Here is a 17,015-nt window from a genome sequence, read left to right as displayed (position 1 = left end):
ACCTGCAGAACTTCTGCAGCCCGCCTCCTCCCTTCCCTGCTTGTCGCAGTTCTCACTGTTTCTCCCATGTGTGAAGTCCTACAAATTCACACTGAACAAAACATAACTTTTGTGTGTGCTCAGTCATGTCTGACTCTTTGCGTCCTCGTGGACTGTAGCCTGCCAGGCTCCTCTGTCCATGGAGACTCCCCAGGCGAGTCTATTGGAGTGAGCTGCCATTTCCTGCTCCAGGGGATCTTCCGAACTCAGGGACTGAACCCGCATCTCCTGAGTCTCCTGCGTTAGCAGGCGGTTCTCTACATAACTTTTCTGTGTGCCCAGTCAGGTCTGACTCTTTGCATCCCCGTGGGCTGTAGCGTGCCAGGCTCCTCTGTCCATGAGACTCCCCAGGTGAGTCTATTGGAGTGAGCTGCCATTACCTACTCCAGGGGATCTTCAGAACTCAGGGACTGAACCCGCACCTCCTGAGTCTCCTGCGTTAGCAGGCGGTTCTTTACCACGAGCACCGCCGAGGAAGCCCAAATATCCCCAGGAAATGAAACATAATTCTGAACTTGTAGGTTGTGAATATTTTTTCCATCAACAGCACCATTATGTTGCATTGTTTTGTGTGAGCGCATTTAGAGCTATTTTGTTATCTGTAAACATCGCCGAAGAATTGATGCTTTTGAACTGTGGTGTTGGAGAAGACTCTTGAGAGTCCCTTGTACCGCAAGGAGATCCAACCAGTCCATTCTAAGGGAGATTGATCCTGGGTGTTCATTGGAGGGACTGATGCTGAAGCTGAAACTGCAATACTTTGGCCACCTCATGCGACGAGTTGACTCACTGGAAAAGACTCTGATGCTGGGAAAGGTTGGGGGCGGGAGAAGAAGGGGACGACCGAGAATGAGATGGCTGGATGGCGTCACCGACTCTGTGGACATGAGTTTGAGCGAGCTCCGGTAGTTGTTGATGGACAGGGAGGCCTGGTGTGCTGTGATTCATGGGGTCGCAGACAGTCGGACATGACTGAGCGACTGAAATGAACTGAACTGAACTGAAACATTTCAAAGGTATCTTTTCTGGGAACCCCAGTTCAACCTTTCTTCATTTTTCAGTTTACTCTGGAGCAGAGCGGATGAGAAAGAGGGAGGGCGTAAAGCACACAGTGTAAGAGGGACAGCCATGGACAGCAGCCGCCAACAGAGACTGGTGCCCGCACACGTGGAAGCGCCTTTGCTGGAAGCACTGGGTTTACAGGAGCTCAAGGTTTGATAAGCAGCAGTCTGCACAGCATCTGGGTTGATGGGGAAGAAGGCACAGGGAGCGTTTCTGTTGTGCAGCCATTGGTGTGAGAAAAGGAGGCTGTGCGTGCATTTGTGTGGATGTGTGCAAGGTATGAGCACAGCGGGTGTCAAGCTTGGAGGGAGAGAGAACACAGCGGAGCCTCCAAGAAGGTGGAGTTTCACACGGAGGCTCTCAACACCCTTTGGAATCGGAAGCTCAAGACCAGTAAACCAAAGCAGAGGGTGTGTGGCCAGTTCTGCCCCTCAGCCCCGCGGCCACGCCCAGGGCCACTCAGCGGGAGCCCGGGGAGGAGGTGCGGGCCTCCAGCGCGGGGGGCTGGCCAGCAGCTGAGGCTGCAGGAAGGCTGAGCGAGCCCCACCTCCACTGCAGCATCCTCCTAGAGGCCTGTCTTGGGGTGAGCTGTGTTCCCGCCTCAAATGAATGCTTTTGAAGATCTGAAGTCCCAACGCCCGGAACCATAGCATGCAACCCTGTTTGAAAAGAGAGTGGCTGCAGATGTAACTCTGGTGAGGTCACACCGGGCGAGTGTGCACAGCCTTAATAAGGGGAAATAACGGACACACTCGTCGAACTTGAGGATGGAGTGAAGGTGAGGCAGAGACCAAGGCGGCGCTTCTGCCGATCACCACCAGAGGGCGCCAGCAAACCACCGGAAGCTGCGCGCGCACAGGGCGCAGGGTCCCCTCCTGCCTCAGAATGGAAGCATCCCTGCCCCGGACTCGAGGTCCCGGCAGCTGTGAAACAATACACTCTGGGGGTTAAGCCCCAGGCTAGGGTGGGGCTTTGCTACAGCAGCCCTAGGGATTACAGCATGGGGTTTCTAGGGAAGTTGGCAAAGCCTGTGATTTCCGGTCCGTGGCCTGGCTTAGAATCGCTGTCGCCTTGACTCCACCTTGAACCCGCCGCCCCAGGCCCCCTAAGGCTGCCTCTGACGCTGCGCAAGCCCTCCCCAGCCCAGCAGTTACTGTTGAAAGTGACGCTCTTGGAGACCATAGGAGGCAGGATCTCCGACATCGGCGCCGAGGAGGAAGCGTGCACTGAGAAACCTGACATCGGCTAGAGGAGACTCCCAGCCTGGGGAGAGACAGGGTCTGAGCCGGGTGGGTCCAGCCCGCAGGCCGCCCTCCGCCAACGGCTAGTGAGAACAACGGGCACCTGTCCAAAGCTCACCAGGAGGGGGACACTTGCAGCTCCGACCCGCAGCGCCTCCCTCCTCTTCCCCGCGTGGTTCCAGCAGCCCAGGGCTGGTCCTGCCCGAAGAGCGGCCCACCCACCGCCCGCCCGAGCCTCGGCCCCTCCCACCCTCGCCCAGCGCTCAGGCCCGCCCCTCCCCAGAAGCATCTTCCCACCACCCCATCCTCTTCCCTTTAACCAGTTTCCAAGAGCTGATGTATCCTTTTAACAACGGTCGATTACCTGATTCCCCCAGAATGTAAGCTCCCTGAGGACCGGGGCAGGCACTCATTGGCGGCTCATCAAGCGTTCCGCCCCACCATGGCGCTTGTTTTCACTATTTGCGGAGCTAGTCTGCATTCTGCAGAGGAGGAAACAAAGTGGCAAACTGTCCAAAGTCACACAGCCAGGAAGGGCCGAGGCTGGGACTCCCGCCCGAAAGTCCTTGACTGCAAAGCTTGCACCCTTCCAGCCGCATGCTTGCTGCAGCCTCCACGAAAGGAATCGGGGTGCTCGGCTTGTAGCAGGGCCGGGCCTCCCCACACCCACGTCTGGCCCGTCCGGGCGTGTGGCGAGGGTGCATGGGCCTGGAGGGAAGAGGGGTTGCTAGACGGCTGGCTATGCGATGAGTAAGGAACAGGGAGCCTTGCGACAGGGGCTTGGAAGGGCGCGCGAGGTGTCCGCCCTGACCCCGCCCGAGGCTCCCGCCCAGGCCCCGAGCGCACCCACCGGCTCCGCACGCCGGCGCTCGCTCCGAAGCCTCTGAGTTGCTGCCCCGGGGCTCTGCGAGCCCAGACCTTCGGTTTACGTCGCCATGGCAACCATTCTCCCGGGGGGCGGGGCTGTGACATCACAAAGGCTCCGGCCTTCCCTCCGCGCCCGCGCCGCAGGGGGGCTGCGCTGTAAGCGGACTCGCCCCGCCCAGTGTGCGCCGGCTTCCTTCCTGGTCTGCACCCCTCTTGCCGTTTCCCTCATTCTCCTGATTGATTTTTTCACCTGCACCACCTACCTGCCTCTTCCTGCCTGGCGAACCTTACAGCCTAGAGGGGCGGCTCTGACAATCGTGGTCCCGGGCCGCAGCATCCCACGTGCTGGGAACTAGTTACAGAAGCAAACATTCTGCAGGACCTGGGCAGCGGACCCGGCGATCTGGTCGCCGACAAGCCCACCCGGCGAAGGTGACTTCAGTGCTGACTCGGGTGGAGATCCGCCGCTCCACAGGCTGCATATGACGCATGATGAAGGCAGGGTGGCACACCAGTCAGTAAGCAGGGAGGGGTCCGCGCTAGATCGCCGAGACTCACCCCCCCACCCCAACCCCCCCCCCGCCAGGTCCCCTATCCCCCAAAACAGCAGGAGACCCCTCCTTGAGATGTGACCATGGCCACCAGTTCTGCCCACACATCTCATCTTGGGGATTTATAGATTGACAAGGGTGGCTCAGACGTAGAGTCCGCCTGCAGTGCAGGTAGACCTGGGTTCCATCCCTGCGTTGGGGAGATCCGCTGGAGAAGCGAGTGGCTACCCGCTGCAGTATTCTTGCCTAGAGAATCCCGTGGACGGTGGAGTCTGGCAAGCTACAGTCCATGGGGCCGCAAACAATAGGACTCGACTGAGTGACTAACACACATAAGGCATTTAGGGGCCACTGGGGGCCTCTGGACAGTCTGCAGGCCAGCTCTGCGGAGCCAGTGAGACCCAGCAACTCCCGGCTCTGCCTGAGGCAGGAGCAGTTCTTTGGTCTGTTCTGGGTCTGCCCAAAGTGGGGAGACTCGTACAGTCCCAGTGATCCAGCTGCCAGCCTAAGCCTGTAGCCCTGCCTCCCTGGGGTCCACAGTCTATAGTCCAAGCTGTGTGACCAGTGACTGAGTAGGAAAGCACACGGTTCTGAGAGGGTTCATCTCAAGCACCATGAGTTCTCTAACTAGACTTTAGGAGTCTGGAAAATATCCGTCTCAAAAGGAGAAAAGCCAACCCCTTGTTAACAACATGTGAGCTGATTTCCTCCTGAAAGAAGCTGTGACAGAGTTCTTGAGAATAGATACAGAAATCAACAGTAGCCAATTAAAAACGGAAAGGGCAGGGGGGCTCCCTGGGTGGGAGCCAGCCACCCCCAGATGGTGGTGTCAGGAATGAGCCCAAAGCAGGCAGCAGGTGTGACCCTGGCCACGAGGGGGTCCTGATATGTGTTTCTGACCTGCAGAACCTGGGTAACCTGCCTGCCTCCATGTCTGATAGGCAGGAGCCTGAGGGTCCCCCCTCCACCCTGACTGCAAGAGAGGCAGGAAGGAAGTGGGGGCTCCTAAGAAGGGGTCCCCAGCCCGGGGTGGGGGGCGAGCATTGTGAGAGGCACAGGTGGTCCAGCAGGACAGGAGCTGGTATGTTTCCATGGCAGCAGGTCTCAGGTCACTCCTACAAAACTGACTCTGTGCCTGGGGCTTCTATTCATCCCGTTTTTTGGAATGACCTTTATTCTGATGTCAAACTCCTACTGTTAGCAAACTCAGGTTCAGCTGCAGGTCGATCAAGAAATCAATACTGAGAGACAAGTGTTAGGTAACAGGAAAGATGGTTTTATTGGGGAAACTGCAGTCTTGGGTAGAAGGTTGACTTATGTTCAAAAGACTCAACTCCTCACTCCCTGGGATTTGCTTGGAGATCATGTAGGAGAGGGCTATGCCAGGGCAGAGGGTTGCAGGGGCCATGATCAGCACATGGACATTCTTCCGATTGTGAGGCAACCAGGGGTCAGCATCACCAACCTTCTGGTTCCATCCGGTCTGGGGTCCACATCTTGTGGGCAGCACACAGTTAAGTTCTCCCATCGGGCAGGGGTTTCGGTGTCTGCAAAACAGCTCAAGGGATGGGGCTCAAAATATCGTCTACAGTTCCTGAGGAAGATCTAAAGGTCCCTGACTTTGTGCTGCGCTTAGTTTAATGACTAGCCTCTTACTATTTTGTCTCACTTGACTGCTTTCCTTTCTCTCTGTGTTTCCTCATTTCTCTGATCACATTTATTCTTTGGCTAACGTTTTTCTACAGACAAGAGGCAGGTGGATGACACGAGTGGGGAGGTCTGTCCCAGGAAGGCCCCAGAGGGTCCTGCTTGGCTTCACTACATTTCTCAAGACTCAGTTCGGGGCTGACCTCTCGGGAGACACCCCTGGAACAGGGCATCCTGCTGCTCTGTCCCGTCACGGCCCACATCCTCCAGGTCCTTCCACCAACACTGCCTAGCCCTGGCTCCTCTGGACGCCCGAGGGGTCTGGCGGGGGATAGGCAGGAGGGCGGGGACACACTGGAGCCAGAGCATCTGTCCCCTCCCTCTGCTTTCAAGGGCTCCTCAGCTGTGGCCTCCTAGGCAGGCCTGCGTGGTTCCAGCCTGGCCAGGAGCCCTGGCTAATTTCCCATGGCCCCACCACTCATTCCCATTTCGGCAGCTAGTTACTTCCCTCACATGTGTAACAAATTTCCTATATTCAACTTCCTCTCCTGGAAACTCCCAGGGCTTCTGTTTTCCAGATGAAGCCTGACCCCCACCCACTGCTCAGAGACAGGAGACCTTGGTGGCCAAGGGGACAGGCTGTGGCATCAGGCCAGGTTGGGTCCATGCTGACCCTCTCTGGCTGTGTGACATCGGACAATTTACTTTAGTGCTCTGGGTCTCAGTTTCTCCACCTAAAAAGTGGGACATAACAACACCTGGGAGAGATGCTGTGTGATAGCACAGAACCCAGTACCTAGCTCAGGATGCCAGTCTGCCTCCGTCATAGTGTGGCTGGAGGGGTATCCTGTGTCATAGCGTGGCTGGAGGGGTGTCCTGGGTCACAGTGTGGCCGGGGGGGGGGGTGTCCTGCGTCATAGTGTGGTCGGAGGGGTGTCCTGACTGGAGGTCTGCAGGGCACCCCAGCAGGGTGGTCGTCATCTCCACAAGGAAGCTGACAGACAGGAAGGTGTTTGCCCACGACCACAGACCGTAAGAGGCAGAACTGGGACTCAAACCTGGGCAGTCTGACTGCACAGCCCAGCGCATGACCACCCCTGTGCCTCCTCTACCCCAAACACCGCCCCTGCCTGGGGAGACACGGTGCCCAGGCGGCTGGGGAGGGCCAGGTCAGGGGGTCTGCAGCTGGGGATGGACACTGCGCGTTCTCAGCCAGGCAGGGTCCCTCCCTGTGCTTCTCGGCCTCAGGGTCCCTGATGTCTGGGCCCGTGTGAGTTTAGAACCCCTCCCCCGGGTGCCGATCCTCTCCTGCAGAACGGACGTGGACCGCGTGGGACGCCTCCGTGGCTGCCCCGGGAGCCTGGAGGCTGACAGTGGAAGCGGGAAGGAGCGGCCCCGCCGCCGGCAGGGGGCGCTCTTGGTAACTCCCAGTGGGGCTGGACGGGCGCCGCGGCGCTCAGATGCCTGCCTGCCCCGGCCACTTGCATCTGGCTTTCCCTTTCTCCTTCTTTCAGGTTCAGAGGTTGCAGTACGTAGAGAAAGTCTGCCTAGCGGTGAGCCAGGGCTCTCGTGGGCCATACGGACCCTGTGCAGGGCTTCCACCTCACTGCCCTGCCACACGGGACCACCTGGCTCCAGTCCTGCTGTGGTCCACACTACTGTGGGCCCATCCAGGGAGGCCACCAGGCCCTGGAAGGGAGTATGAAGCATTCCACCTGCCCCTCAGTCTCCTCCCACCCCAGGGCCCTCACCCGCCCTGGCAGTGCTTGGGCCTGGCCTGCTCTTTCCCTCACTGTCATCGGATTGCTTGCCTGACAGCGCCAATGGGCAGGTAATTTGATTGGCGCCTGGGGAGAAAACAGGGCGGCTTTTGGCATCCACATTTGGCTGCAGGAGAATGTGTTCAGAGAGCTATAGGCAAAGTGTCAGAGCCCAGGGTAGGAGTCTGGGCTAGGTTCTAGGATGCCTAGGGTCTAAACAGGGTCCTGGGAGGGCCCTGGGGGAGCAGGGATGCTGCGGAGCCTAGGGAACGGGGAGTGACCCTGCGGGGCTGCTGTGCAGAGTGCGCGGTGGTGAAGGCAGTGGGGGGGGTGGGGGAGCGGGTGGGAACTGCCCGTCAGGGAGGGTTGGCATGTCGTTCCCGCTGTGATGGGGGGGGGGGGTCTGTCATCGCTCCCGGGATCAGATTTGTTCCCGGGACCAGAGGACGCTGGTGCAGGCGGGCAGAGCTGCGGCTGCGCGCGGTCCGACCGGTCACCTGGCGGCGCCCGAAGGCGGTGTGCACGCCGCCCCTGAACGACCTTTGTCTGGCGGGACTCACCAGGGAAGAACCTTTTGTCCCTGGTCGCGGCGGACGTTTCCCGGTGACGCAGGACGGTAAACAAACTACCCGGAGGGCCCACGACGTCAGGCGCAAACTGCGATCTTGTGGCCGGGCGAGCGCGCGGCGGAGTCCGGGTCGCTGTTCTGCGCGCCCACGGACGAGGCCGCAGCCACCTCCGGCCACTGAGTCCTGCTGGGGACCCCAGGGCCCCTTCCTGGACTGCTGCAGACCGCCAAGAGGGGCGGGGGTAGGGGGATGGGGGTGTGGACATCAATGTCTATGCGGCCCCTGTGCCCACAGGCAAACACCCTCCCCCTCCAACCTGCCTGATGATTTACACCTGGTCGGGAAACCTGCAGCCCTGCCCCAGCCCCGGTTCCACCGGAATCCTCATTTATTCAGAATCCTGTTTCAGAAACACGGTTTAAATAAACCCCTTCCTCCCCAAACTCTAACCCAAGGTGTTTTTACCCCAATTCTGCTGGGCCCTTTAGTGAAAAGTGAGTGAAGTCACTTAGTCGTGTCAAACTCTTTGCGACCCCATGGACTGTAGCCTACTAGGCTCCTCCGTCCATGAGATTTTCCAGGCAAGAGTACTGGAGTAGGTCGCCATTTCCTTCTCCAGAGGCTCTTTGTGACCCAGGGATCGAACCCAGGTCTGCCACATTGTGGGCAGACGCTTTACCGTGTGAGCACTTCTGAAACCAACAGCATCAAACCTTGGGCTTCCCAGATGGCTCAGTGGTGAAGAATCCATCTGCCAATGCAGGAGACTCGGTTTCTAACTCTGGGTGGGGAAGATCCCTTGGAGGAGGGCATGGCAACCCACTCCAGTATTCTTGCCTGGAAAATCCCATGAACAGAGAAGCCTGGTGGGCTACAGTCCATGGGGTCCCAAAGAGTCCAACACGACTTAGCAATTAAAACACCACACGACCATCCCTGGTCAGTTATGTGTGTGACAAATATCTCCATTTTCTAAAGACTTTACAGACATGTCTTCCACGTTTTTGTCTTTAATCCTCCTGGAAACTATTTGCGTGTGTCTGTAGTATGTCAGAGGCTCAGTTTCACTCTTCCCCTGTTTGGCTAATGGATTCCTGCCAAACACTAAGGTCTATGATTCCTCTATCTGCACTTTGATCATGGCCACGTATGAAGGGTCTGTACATACCCTGTTTCCCTGCTGCTGCTGCTAAGTTACTTCAGTCGTGTCCGACTCTGTGTGACCCCATAGATGGAAGCCCACCAGGCTCCCCTGTCCCTGGGATTCTCCAGGCAAGAACACTGGAGTGGGTTGCCATTTCCTTCTCCAGTGCGTGAAAGTGAAAAGTAAAATTGAAGTCGCTCAGTCATGTCCAACCCTTAGCGACCCCATGGACTGCAGCCTACCAGGCTCCTCCGCCCATGTTTCCCGGCTCCGTTTTATTCAATCAGTCCCCTTGTCATCTGTTTCATTCTGTGTGTGATCACTCATCACTACAGCGGTTCTAAATATCACTTCCTAGTGACAGACGCACAGGCTGCTAGTCAGCGCCTTCCGAGTGCATGTTTTCCTGCACAGATACCCCGGGACACCACGCCCTCCTGCTCTTACATCATCTGGCTGATCTCGTGGCCTACCGGTTAGTCGTCACCTCAGGACTTGCCTTCCTTCTTCCCTGCAGGACACTGTCTTCTGCACCCTTGCTCTCCTCCCCTGTTTAGGTGGAGTGTTCTTTTAGAGGCTTTCTGAGGCCATCACAGGAGTGAACTTTCCAGAGCTCGCACTTTCAATCACCTGCCTGATAGGTTGGCAGGATACAGAATTCTGCTACTACTACTACTAAGTCGCTTCAGTCGTGTCCAACTCTGTGCGACCCCACAGACGGCAGCCCACCAGACTCCTCTGTCCCTGGGGTTTTCCAGGCAAGAGTACTGGAGTGGGTTGCCATGTCCTTCTCCCACAGGATTCTAGGTAGGAGCAATTTTCCTCCTAGGACATTGAAGGCATTTGCAGCCCCTTATGACAGATAGTATTTTCCAGAAATGGCCAGAGCAGCACGTCCAGTCCTGAATGGTCTTCCAGAACCCCGCTGCTCTCCACCAGGACACCCCTCGGACCTCAGCGGGTGTTCGGGATGCCCTGACAAACAGCAGGAGTGGGGGTCAGGTGGAGTGACTCTCCAGACTAGGCCACGACAGACAGAGGGCTTCCTCCTGGCTCTCTTTCCTGGACTCTCTGCCCTGAAACCAGTTTCCTCGTTCTGAGAAAGCCCTGGCCACGTGGGAAGGCTGCACGTGGGTGTGCCGGCTGGTAACCCCAACTGAAGCCTCAGCCTGGAGGCAGCATCCTTCCCAGGTGTGAGTCACCAAACTTTCAGATAATTTCAGGCCCCAGGCTGCAAATCACCAGCGGATTCCAAGTGGTGCAGAAGTAGACTGCCCCCTCCACACCTGCTCAAATGGAAGATTTGTGGGCAAAATAACTGCCGGGATTTGCGATGTAGCTTGTGTGACAGAACGGCCCTCCTCACGCCAGTTACTAGCAAAGCAGAGCTGAGGACACAGCAATGAGCCCTGCGCCTGTGGAGACGGGGGTCCAGCCAGTCACGTCACATAAATGTGCAATTCAGTTCACTCGCTCAGTCATGTCCGACTCTCTGCGACCCCATGGGCTGCAGCACACCAGGCCTCCCTGTCCATCACCAACTCCTGGAGCTTGCTCAAACTCATGTACATCGAGTCAGTGATGCCATCCAACCATCTCATCCTCTGTCGTCCCCTTCTCTTGCCTTTAATCTTTCCCAGCATCAGGGTCGTTTCAAATGAGTCAGTTCTTCGTATCAGGTGGCCAAAGTATTGGAGTTTGAGCTTCTTTAAAAACGTATTTATATATTTATTTATTGCTGTGCTGGGTCTTTGTTGCTGCCTACGGGCTTGCTCTGCCTCCGGAGAGCAGGGGCTCCTCTCGAGTTGGGGTGCACAGGCCTCTCATGGCAGTGGTTTCTCTGGTTATGAAGCACAGGCTCAGTAGGGGTTCACGAGTCTAGTTGCCCCGCTGCATGCGGGATCTTCCTGGATCAGGTATGGAGCCCGTGTCCCCTCCATTGGCAGGCAGATTCTTAACCACTGAGCCACCAGGGAAACCGTAAATAACTTTTAAAGTAATGTGAAGGAAGGTGAACTGTGAAATTCCAGATGTTCAAGCTGGATTTAGAAAGGGCAGAGGAACCAGAGATCAAATTGTCAACATCCGTTGGATCGTCAAAAAAGCAAGAGAGTTCCAGAAAAACATCTACTTGTGATTTATTGACTACACCATAGGCTTTGACTGTGTAGACCACAACAAACTCTGGAAAATTCTTAAAGAGATGGGAATACCAGACCACCTGACCTGCCTCTTGAGAAATCTGTGTGCAGGTCAAGAAGCAACAGTTAGAACTGGACATGGAACAACAGACTGGTTCCAAATCAGGAAAGGAGTACATCAAGGCTGTATACTGTCACCCTGCTTATTTAACTTATATGCAGAATACATTATGAGAAATGCTGGGCTGGAGGAAGCACAAGCTGGAATCAAGATTGCTGGGAGAAATGTCAATAACCTCAGATATTCAGATAACACTACCCTTATGGCAGAAAGCAAAGAAAAATTAAAGAGCCTCTTGATGAAAGTAAAAGAGGAGAGTAAAAAGTTGGCCTAAAACTCAACATTCAGAAAACTAAGTCACAGCAGCCGGTCCCATCACTTCTTATAGATGAGAAAACAGTGGAAACAGTGTCAGACTTTATTTTTTTGTGCTCTAAAATCACTGCAGATGGTGACTTCAGCCGTGAAATTGAAAGACGTTTACTCCTTGAAAGAAAAGTTATGACCAACCTAGGCAGCATATTAAAAATCAGAGACATTACTTTGCCAACAAAGGTCCATCTAGTCAAGGCTATGGTTTTCCCAGTAGTCATGTACGGATGTGAGAGTTGGACTATAAAGAAAGCTTAGCACCGAAGAATTGATGCTTTTGAACTGTGGCGTTGGAGAAGACTCCTGAGAGTCCCTTGGACTGCAAGGAGATCCAACCAGTCCACCCTAAAGGCGATCAGTCCTGAATATTCTTTGGAAGGACTGATGCTGAAGCTGAAATTCCAATACTCTGGCCACCTGATGCGAAGAATTGACTCATTGGAAAAGTCCTTGATGCTGGGAAAAATTGAAGGCAGGAGCAGGGGACGACAGAGGATGAGATGGTTGGGTGGCATCACCGTCTCAATGGACATGAGTTTGAGTGAACTCCGGGAGTTGGCGATGGACAGGGAGGCCTGGCGTGCTGCAGTCCATGGGGTCTCAAAGAGTCGGACACGACTGAGCGACTGAACCAAGCTGAACTGAGCTGAACTGAAAAGAAGGTGAGCATCTCACAAGTTCCCAGCACCCGGTGCCCATTGCTGTTTATGGCAGCATGCTTGAGCCTTCCCAAAGGATGGGGGACCAGTGGGGCATCTGCTTCTCTGCAAGTTTGGCTGAATTTGCTGGTGACCTGGAGGTGATGGGAAAACAGAGGGCAAAGCCCCGTGAGGCCTGTGCTGGTCGCTTTCTGCTGAGGCCGCCCTTCTGCCCGCCCCTGGTCTGGCACCCCGGGAGCTCCTCGCGAAGGCAGCCTCTTTCCTCTCGAGGGTAGGTGGGCCCAGAGCTCAGGCAGCTGTCACCCAGCCGAGCTGGAGGACCATCCCTCGGACCTCAGGAGATGAGACTCCGGATCAGGAGCCCTGCGAGGCCCATCACAGCTTAGGGAGGACCGCAGGTGCAGCCGGCAGGAAGAGGAGGCCCCCCAGGAAGGGTGTGGGGAGCTGGCCTGGGGGTGCAGGAATCTCTGGCCCGGCCAGTCCTCACCCATCCCAGCCCCAGGTCTGAGCCAGTGCTGGAGCTGGAACCAGCCACGGGACCTTGGAATATCCCCCGGGGGTGGACCCCAGCCTGGGCAGGTGTGCAGGGCGAGTGACTCCTTCCATCTCTTAAGAAAGAGTCACTACTGAGTGTTTACCACCACTAGGCATGCTGGGAGTGCGGCAAAGAGCAAAAGAAGCAAAAGTCGCTCCCCTCAAAGAGCTAACCTTCTGGGGAGAGACAGTACCTACAGCCCCGTGGGCACAGGCCGGGAGACAGGCAGTGGGGCTCAGCCTACCTGAGGTGGCTGGGAGGGCAGCGGGGTGCGGGGGGCTCTCTGAACAGTGCTCAGTGAGGGGAGGGCTTCCCTGGTGGGTCAGAAGTTAAAGAATTCACCCACCAAGCCAGAGACGCATGTCCAGTCCCTGGTTTGGGAAGACCCCCTGCAGGAGGAAACGGCAACCCACTCCAGTATTATTGCCTGGGGAATCCCATGGACAGAGGAACCTGGCGGGCTACAGTCCACAGTGTCGCAAAGAGTCGGATGAAACTTGGTGACTAAACAACAACAGCAATGGCGAGGGGCAGGTGTCCCCGGGCAGAGGCGGAAGGGTGAGGGCACAGGCGGCCGCCTGGAGGGGGCGGGGACCCCAGGCAGCGAGGATCCAAGGGGGAGCAGGGCAGGGGGCTCTGGGTGGGCCTGGGGAGAGCAGCTTGGAAGAAAACTCAGAGAACCAGGCAGGAAGGGGCCTCGTGCATTGGAAAACACCCCCAACGCACCAATGAACACGAAAGGAAAGTCAGCAGATCTGCACACCAGGCTTTGTTATGTGTTTCAAGATAAAGCGCCAACACCCTGAAGGCTTCCTGGGAATTAGAAATTACTTTTAAACGCAAGAGTCTCAAATTTACCCACAAACCGCAGCCTGGGCGTGACAGACACCACTTGGGGGAAAAGCACGGGGTCACAGAATCCAACAGTCAGGCGGGCGGGCCCGTCTGTGCCCAAGGCAGCCGGCCATGGAGAGGCGTCCAGAGGCCACAGGATCCCACAGTCAGCCCAGCGGGCTCGTCTGTGCCCAAGGCAGCCGGCCATGGAGAGGCGTCCAGAGGCCATGCGGTTCCCTGAGGAGCCAGCGTGTCCGCCTCTGTTTCTCAGATGAGGAAACCAAGGCCCAGACAGGTCAAGGCGTGTGAAGGCCACACGGCTCCCCTGGGCCTGCCCCCACGCCTGCAGCGCCCCCAGGGCACCCTGCCCACTCCTCTCATCTCGCCCGCCTGTCTCCCTCCTGACCCACCTCCCGCCTCCTGCCTGAGCCTGCCCACTGTCTGTGACATCTTCCGCGGCAGAAAGCAGGCTCCCAAGGACCGAAGTCTTTCCCTGTGTGCTTGCTGCTGCAGCCCGAACATCCAGGCGGCACCTGGCACACGGCGGTGCCTCTGAGCAATCCTGACCTGTATGGTAGTTAGAATAGGGAAAAGGAGTTCAGAATGGTGGTGGCCAAAAGACAAAGAAGGGAAAAGCCCACGAACATAGAACTAAGGAAGGTCAGCAGACCGGAGTGAGGACCTCAGGTAAAACATACAGCGCTCCTGGCTAGCCCAATTTACACAGGGCAGGTTCAGGGAAAGGAGACGAATGTATAAAAGGAGGAAGCCTAGAAGACTGGGAGCTTCTATTCTCTCCGCATCTTTTGAGTCAGCCCTCCCTCACGCATAGAGGGTGTATTTTCCTTTGTTTGCCAAACAAATCTGAGCTGTATCACAGAGCTGTAACACTGGTCCATCCGTTGCTTCAAATTTTTGCTGCAGGGAGAGAGAACCGAGGAAATTACAAACTTCCCCGACACATACGGTGCCATGACTCGGATTTAACCCGGCTGAAACAACCTCAGCTCGGCTCCCGCGAGGCAGAGGCCAAACAGAGCAGAGGCCCGACTCGGCAAAAGCTCCTATGGTGGAAGTTGAACGCGAGGAAAACCCAGCACAGGGGAAGTGACAAGAAGTCCAGGGTGCTGGAAACGGGGACAGCAAAAATGAACACGCAGAAGCTGAGTTGGCTCCGGTTCAGAGTCCAGAAGACCTCCAGTTGGGGTAAGAAGTTCTCGATCCTATGGCTGGAAGGACATATGGCTAACAAAATCTTAATTCCTTTCAGTTCAGTTAGTTCAGTCGCTCAGTCATGTCCAACTCTCTGAGACCCCATGAATCACAGCACGCCAGGCCTCCTTGTCCATCACCAGCACCCGGAGTTCACTCAAACTCATGTCCACAGAGTCGGTGATGCAATCCAGCCATCTTATTCCTTGTCGTCCCCGTCTCCTCCTACCCCCAATCGCTCCCAGCATCAGAGTCTTTTCCAGTGAGTCAACTCGTCACATGAGGTGGCCAAAGTATTGCAGTTTCAGCTTTAGCATCAGTCCTTCCAATGAACACCCAGGATCGATCTCCTTTAGAATGGACTGGTTGGATCTCCTTGCAGTCCAAGGGACTCTCAAGAGTCTTCTCCAGCACCACAGTTCAAAAGCATCGATTCTTCGACGATCAGCTTTCTTCACAGTCCAACTCTCACATCCATACATGAGCATGGGAAAAACCATAGCCTTGACTTTGTTGGCAAAGTAATGTCTCTGCTCTTTAATATACTATCAAGGTTGGTCATAACTTTCCTTCCAAGGAATAATCGTCTTTTAATTCCATGGCTGCAATCAGCATCTGCAGTGATTTTGGAGCCCAAAAAATAAAGTTTTTCCATCTATTTCCCATGAAGTGATGGGACCAGATGCCATGATCTTAGTTTTCTGAATGTTGAGCTTTAAGCCAACCTTTTCACTCTCCTCTTTCACTTTCATCAAGAGGCTTCTTAGTTCCTCTTCACTTTCTGCCATAAGGGTGGTGTCATCTGCATATCTGAAGTTACTGTTATTTCTCCCGGCAATCTTGATTCCAGCTTGTGCTTCTTCCAGCGCAGCGTTCCTCATGATGTACTCTGCATATAAGTTAAATAAGCAAGGTGAAAATATACACCTTGACGCACTCCTTTTCCTATTTGGAACCAGTCTGTTGTTCCATGTACAGTTCTGACTCTTGCTTCCTGACCTGCATACAGGTTTCTCAAGAGGCAGGTCAGGTGGTCTGGTATTCCCATCTCTTTCAGAATGTTCTACAGTTTATTGTGATCCACACAGTCAAAGGCTTTGGCATAGTCAATGAAGCAGAAATAGATTGCTTTTCTTGAACTCTCTTGCTTTCTCCATGATCCAGCGGATGTTGGCAATTTGATCTCTGGTGCCTTTGCCTTTTCTAAAACCTGCTTGAACATCTGCGAGTTCACGGTTCACATATTGCTGAAGCCTGGCTTGGAGAATTTTGAGCATGACTTTACTAGCGTGTGAGATGAGTGCAATTGTGCGGTAGTTTGAGCATTCTTTGGCATTGCCTTTCTTTGGGATTGGAATGAAGACTGACATTTTCCAGTCCTGTGGCCACTGCTGAGTTTTCCAAATTTGCTGGCACATTGAGTGCAGCACTTTCACAGCATCATCTTTCAAGATTTGAAATAGCTCAATTGGAATTCCATCACCTCCACTAGCTTTGTTCGTAGTGATGCTCTCTAAGGCCCACTTGACTTCACATTCCAAGATGTCTGGCTCTAGGTCAGTGATCACGTTATCGTGACTATCTTGGTCGTGAAGATCTTTTTTGTACAGTTCTTCTGTGTATTCTTGCCACCTCTTCTTAATATCTTCTGCTTCTGTTAGGTCCATAGCATTTCTGTCCTTTATCGAGCCCATCTTTGCATGAAATGTTCCCTTGGTATCTCTAAGTTTCTTGAAGAGATCTCTTGTTTTTCCTATTCTATTGTTTTCCTCTATTTCTTTGCATTGATCACTGAGGAAGGCTTTCTTATCTCTCCTTGCTATTCTTTGGAACTCTGCATTCAGATGCTTATAGCTTTCCTTTTCTCCTTTGCTTTTCGCTTCTCTTCTTTTCTCAGCTATTTGTAAGGCCTCCTCAGACAGCCATTTTGCTTTTTTGCATTTCTTTTCCATGGGGATGGTCTTGGTCCCTGTCTCCTATACAATGTCACGAACCTCCGTCCAGAGTTCATCAGGCACTCTATCTATCAGATCTAGTCCCTTAAATCTATTTCTCACTTCCACTGGATAATCATAAGGGATTTGATTTAGGTCATATCTGAATGGTCTAGTGGTTTTCCCTGCTTTCTTCAATTTCAGTCTGAATTTGGCAATAAGGAGTTCACAATCTGAGCCACAGTCAGCTCCTGGTCTTGTTTTTGCTGACTGTATAGAGCTTCTCCATCCAGGCCTCTGCCCCAACTAGTAACGGTGAAGAAGCTGAAGTTGAATGGTTCTATGAAGACCTACAAGACCTTTTAGAACTAACACCCAAAAAAGATG

At 54.7% G+C, this 17,015-nt stretch overlaps 1 long non-coding RNA gene across 1 annotated transcript; it reads right to left on the bottom strand.

The window, feature by feature from the left end:
* Positions 1-1,142: 1,142 nt before the first annotated feature.
* Positions 1,143-3,269, bottom strand: LOC129560963 (uncharacterized). Its single transcript, XR_008686897.2, has 4 exons — positions 3,193-3,269; positions 2,707-2,824; positions 2,256-2,364; positions 1,143-1,279 (listed from the first exon to the last, which is right to left on the bottom strand). It is a non-coding gene; the product is annotated as an uncharacterized LOC129560963 (long non-coding RNA).
* Positions 3,270-17,015: the final 13,746 nt, after the last annotated feature.

Source organism: Moschus berezovskii, chromosome 10 (genome assembly GCF_049115385.1).
Source record: "Moschus berezovskii isolate FMDL1 chromosome 10, NW_MosBer_1.0, whole genome shotgun sequence".
Classification (NCBI taxonomy): Eukaryota; Metazoa; Chordata; class Mammalia; order Artiodactyla; family Moschidae; genus Moschus; species Moschus berezovskii.
Note: the sequence above shows the minus strand (reverse complement) of the source record. Positions and strands in the feature narration are given on the sequence as shown.